The sequence below is a fragment of the Erigeron canadensis genome, chromosome 5 (assembly GCF_010389155.1).
Source record: "Erigeron canadensis isolate Cc75 chromosome 5, C_canadensis_v1, whole genome shotgun sequence".
NCBI classification, from domain to species: domain Eukaryota; kingdom Viridiplantae; phylum Streptophyta; class Magnoliopsida; order Asterales; family Asteraceae; genus Erigeron; species Erigeron canadensis.
Window position 1 is genome coordinate 4,213,708 of NC_057765.1, and position 6,176 is coordinate 4,219,883.

General features: G+C 31.4%; 1 long non-coding RNA gene across 1 annotated transcript; it reads right to left on the reverse strand.

The window, feature by feature from the left end:
• Window positions 1-558: 558 nt before the first annotated feature.
• On the reverse strand, window positions 559-1,753 carry LOC122602010. Its single transcript, XR_006324140.1, has 2 exons — window positions 1,160-1,753; window positions 559-830 (listed from the first exon to the last, which is right to left on the reverse strand). It is a non-coding gene; the product is annotated as an uncharacterized LOC122602010 (long non-coding RNA).
• Between the last annotated feature and the right edge of the window lie 4,423 nt (window positions 1,754-6,176).

A 6,176-nucleotide genomic window follows, 5' to 3' on the forward strand; every position in this document is an offset into this window, starting at 1 on the left:
GGTCCATTCCACCTTGATGGATCTGAAAGCAGCCTCTCTACCTTTGAGTAGAGCTAAGGTCTGTCTACATCATACCTCCCCGTACCCCGGCTTTGCCGGGATTGGGTACCGTTGCCATTACCAATCTTCAATTGAGAACTTTTTAATAGTAGTCTAAAGCAGTCTAAGCGACTATAAGTGTTAATGTCCAGAATGTCTTGAATAATAAAGTGACTAAAAGTGTCGAGACCTGGACAAGTCCAACCATAGCCAAACAAGACGAGCTAAATTGCGGTTTATCAACTCAATCCGCAATTGATGCAACAAAAATCAACAGCCATATCCCTGAGCCAAAAACAAGACTCAATCGGAACAACCAATATCATGTGGCCCAAATAAATCATCTTTTGATAGTTTTTCCTATTTTGTATGGGATTCAGCCATAAACTTCAGTAAACAACACATTTGTAATCCAAAGGTAGCCAGTATCCATATTGATTTTGGCTTTACAAATGTGGTCAGATAACGGTAATAGTAATATGTTCAGCTCCATAGTACCAGTGAAAAGAGACCAACACAAATATCCAACCATCAAAGGGGTGGTCATTGCTCATTAAGGATCAAAAAAGAAATACATAATAGTAATAGAAATCAAAGTTCAACTTAAATCTTTACAAGAGATCTTAAATCTCACTGGTTATATCTTCGGATGGCCAATGGAAGGGTTCGAAAACGATAATGGGATAATCAGGACCCAGTTATACCACATACATCTAAGTCATGAACACTCGCATCTCCCAAATAACCTAACCAGGAAAACCTGGTCCGCTTGCCTTTTAAGAAACCAGTCACTGCAAAAGAGAAGCTAGCATAATCACCAAACCGTTATGTTATTATAAGGCATACAACTTAAGTAGAGACAAGAATCCTCTAATGAAAACATTGTGTTAGTATTTGAAAACAGTACTACAAACTACTTAAAACCTTATCAATCACTCTAGTCTACTGTTTTTTGGGTTCACTTTAGCCAAACACCAAATTACATATTGACAGAACAACAACAACAGGACCCAATCCCTGAGCGCCTGAGCGGGGTATGGGGTATTGACAGAACACAATTGCATAAAATAAAATGTTAAAAGGAAAAAAACACACAAAAAAGCATTTAATTAAAAAGTACCGTATAACATGCCGTTCCTTTTAAACAAATAATGTACATAATTAAGAGAAAATTTTTTTTTGAAAGAAATGAGGGCTCAGATCTGTTTTACAATCGGAAAAGTTCCGATCAAAACGCCATGGCTGCAATTATAATAATAAAAATAATACAAACAGAGGTTGCAAATAAGTAATCTGCCATCCTCTGAATCTATATATTACTATAATTATAATATTATGCCCTGCCAAGATACGAATAATCTCAAACCATGAACCGATTAATTGACTCAGATTGATAAAATCATCATCACAGCCTCTCTATTTTTCTTTCTTTCATCGTCTTTTTTGATAATAACAACATACATCCTCCGTATTCATTTCATCTCTGTATATATGCATTTGCATGATCACACTCTCTGTCTCTGTCTGTCTCTCTCTCTCTCTATATATATATATATAAATACATACATATATACATACGATATATGTATGTAATATGAGGGTTGTTGAAAATTTTTTTTTGATGGAAATCATCGGCATGGAGAGAGGCGGCAACCACCCTCAGAAACCCTTTTTTTTGGTTCCTCTCTTAGCCTCATTCTTTTTACTGAGTCAATTGTGGTAAAACAGAAAGATCCCTAAATTTTTACATCCTTTGTTTTATTTATAATCGAGGTTTTTTCAACTTTTAGTTTTAGTATTTTCAACCTTACGGTTTTGTAAATAGATTTCACCCCCTCATGGTTTTAACTTTATACATACCTTCACTATTATATTCATTTGAGTTGTATTTATTGTTTTCAAAATAATATGTTAAATTCGTCAATCATCATTGACGTAAGGGTCTCTCCCTAAGCTAGACTCGTCAATCCCTCTTTTACACATCTTCCACATTGTCAAATCAACTTTTCTCTCTCTTCATTCATCTCTTCCACACTCACTCCCTATAACCCCTCTTCTACACCTCTTTCACACCTTTTATTTATTTTATTAAACAAAATTAAATAAATTTTTTTTATTAATAATTAAAACTATTATATTAATTTTACATAATATAGTTATATTTATAACTTTTGAAAACTTTAAAACTAAATTATAAATAAATCAATAATTTAGGGACTAAACCGTAATTATTTTAAATATGTATAAACCATATGTAAATTGATAGGGACTAAAAATGTTAATTTATAAAACTTTTGTCACCTTTTTTGCAATTAGTTTCCCGGACACACACAATACACTTACATATATTTATGTATATATACAATTATACATATAAATCAAAGACCAGATTGTAAAAAGAAAAAGAAAAGAAAAGAAAAAAGCCCACTTCGTCTATGTGACATTTGCAATAATTACGATTTTATTTAGATGGATAGTTAAGATTTGTTAGAGCTAATCTACTCCTTAAGCATGAGATAGTTAAATTAAGGCATAATTAATTGATTAAGAGTATGTCAACTCTTCTATAATTAAAAAAATATATATTATATATATACGGTTTCAAACATGTGTCGGTGGCTATCTATTAATGGTATTAATGAAACAAAAGCCGACATAACATTATATGGGTGTATATGATACTAATCAATATGTTCAAATCTAAATATAACTTTAAATTTACTGAAAATGATAAATTAACGTTGTTGTAATATTTTGACCATAACTTCTTCATCCGATATCCGTTTTTAACAAATAAACTGTCTACGAAAAGAGGAGAGAAATATCTACAATTACGTATATGAATTTAATCATATTGAAACTCCTATGATGTATTAAGTCTACAAACTCCAACATACTAACTCCAACATTGATCATAAACATCACATTTTGTATGCTATAAATAGGCTTACATTTCTCATTTCAAATCACACCTCCCACAGTTCTTTCTCCCTCATTTTGGTATTCCACAACTCTTTAATCATCCCTACCCCTTTTATTAATAATAAGTCTTTTGAATTCATAATAGTTCTTAGGAAGGTAAGGGTGTTTTGCAAAGGAATCGACTAGTAAGGTTCTTATCGGGAATTCGCTTATGATCTTCACGTTTTGGGTTGTTATAATGGCAAGTTAAAATCGGGTTATTAAGGTCATTATCAAGTTTACATACCCGGGTTCTTGCCATCTTCAATCAATAACCATTAGTGTTCTTCATTCCGTCCTTATTTTGATCTTAAAAATTTATAAAGCCTTCTACCATTGTAAGTTTCCCTAAACCTTGTTCAATACACTCTTTAAAATATCTATATATTTATATGATTATATGTTATGTATCGAAATGTTTGTCAACTTAATTTATAGGCAAACATATGTAATTGCATTTAATATCGCTTTTATACACAAATTGAATTATTAGCAATTTTACAGAAATGCATGAGCTTTATATTTCTAAATGAATCTCTTATATATTTCCAATGAAGTATAATCGATAAATATTCATATATCTATCTATCTCATTCTTATTATATCGTATTTCAATAAACCGATATATTGCATCTCGACTATATATATGGTATCCTTTCTATATAGTAAGTATTTCATGATCGCAGGCTTGTTATATAGATAGGGGGTAAGAAAGGGGTGTAGTCGAGTTTGTGACGGGCTTACGATTTAAAGTGCCCCGATCCCCGTGCTCCATCCCTCCTCGAACCCTCCGTATGACTATCTGGGCATGAAGTCGTATTTAGTTTTGATACTATCAAAGTATCTTTTCAAATTATAGTTTATACACTTCCTTGGTATAAATTATAAATCTTGTCATTTAAGGTATCTCTTCATAATATAAATAATACATTTTTGTATTAATTATAATCCTGCTATCTAAAGTATCTCTTCGTTATATATATTTATACACACACTCGTATTTGTATTTGAATACATTTCATATCAATTCAAAGAAACACTATCAAGTGTCTTCTTATTCTCATTCATATCTGAAGCTAATTAAATTGTATTTTTAACAAAAGCTTATGAAAGATTTTTATAAAGATAAATGAGAAATCATTTATAAATATTTCAAAAATAAATTACAAAGATTATTAAAAGAACCCAAAGTTTCTTATGTTGATAAGCGTATTGATAAATAACATTATAAATAAATTAAGTTTAAACCAAGACTATAAATCAAATCATATTTTCTATTAGGATAAATTGCTCGTTCGTCATCATCGTTATCTTCAACCTTTTTACGTTACTAATCAAATCATCGATCTAAGGTGAGTTTCATGGATCCCTTTTTAATATTTTTGGGCTGAGAATACACAACTGTTTTTATGGACACAATTGTTTAAAAAGTTCTATGCTCTTGATTGAAATCCCCTATTGAACTTGAACCGAGAAATTTGCAGCGCGAATATGATAAATAGTACTATTTGGGTTGACACCCCTATCCGGGTTAGTCGCGCTAACTTGTCTAACGGATATATTTAATATTTGAATGATATCGTGATTGCATTGAACATTGGCATCACAAGAGGGGTATGGCACAACATATATTATTGGTAAGGTATTCGGTTTCAAGGTATAAACATAGTGTGACATGGATTTGCTGAATCCTTACTATACATAGAGGTCGTTTATTATAATTTGTGTTGTGATTTCCTTATTTGTTCACACCTTCCGTTTTCGCAAAATAAAATATTTTGGGAGTGTGACAGTCTACCCTCATCACTAGATGGAAACAAGTTGAAAGGAAGAGGCTGTCGAAGAGATGCTCCCTAAGTCTTCTTGGTCGAAGAGGTGTCGATGAGGTGGTCGACGAAGGCTTAGGGAGAGGCCTTATTGACCTTTACAATTTGTTTTGTTGGAACTTTTGTGTATTTTTGTTTTAAGGAGACTAGCACGGTACTTGTCTAATGTGGTAATTAACGGGACTATTGGTAGTAATGGTGAAGAATGATAGTGGTGGCGACGACGTCAAATGATGTTGATAACTGATTTAAAAGGGTTAAAGGAGATATTATAGAAAATAAGAGATTGATTGTGTAATTTAATCAATAAGGGTATTGTTAAATTCCTTTATCTCAAGAATATAATTTTTCAAAAAGGATTGGTGTAAACCTTGTAAAAGAGTACATATAAGATATCTAATTTAGGTCCTTATAAGACTAGAAAAAAAAAATTAACATGTTTTTAGTCTCGGTCAATTTAAAGTCACAAATATATTTTCTTTCGATCTATACTTGAAGCATACAACATAGGTGTTATTGATAGTGCCCATCTCTTCTCTTCTCTTATCTAAATAAAACAAACTTGTTTTTAAAAGTTAATTTTAGAAAAATTCCGAGGTGGCACAACCTAACACCTTTTTTGCGGCCTCCTCCATGAAACACTGATGTCATAAGCCTTATCTCAATCAATCAATTCTGTCTAAATTCTAACATTGACTCTTTTGTTACGTTAAAACAGTGTTACATTCTCTCCGATTCCTTCGTAAAATAAGAACAAATTTAAATTTTTATTCCTTTTGTTTTCTGTTTCAATTAGTCCGATACTCCGATTTTATGTCGACACATATGGACTTGAACTCTTCGGATTCATATTCAGTTACAGTATCTCACAGTATCTCATGATATGTAGTGTTCTATATATCAAAATACCTATATGTATGAGTATGACTTTAATTTTAAGTACATGATCAGGTCTCTAATACTTATTTGTGTAATTTTTGTTTAATTTAAAAACAAGTACACATGTTAAAATGCTCAAACAATGAAAATCAACAATATTGTTTATTTACGATATATGCATAAACTATAAGTTGCTTAATTTCAATGTTGAGGCAATATTGTTGAAAGTTGAAACATTCCATTATGAAGTATCTTTGGAAAAGCTCTATCATCAATTAGTGTGTATTATAATCCTGAAAATCAGTAATATCGTCGAAGACATACTAAGAGATAAATTTGCTGCTAAACTTTTTAAATACCCCATGACCGATAGATCCTTGCTTGATATTGTGGGCTGCAATGTACATTTCCAGTTTGATAGCTTTTAACCCATATGTATTCTCCAAAACTTTAATCATGATATATTTATAG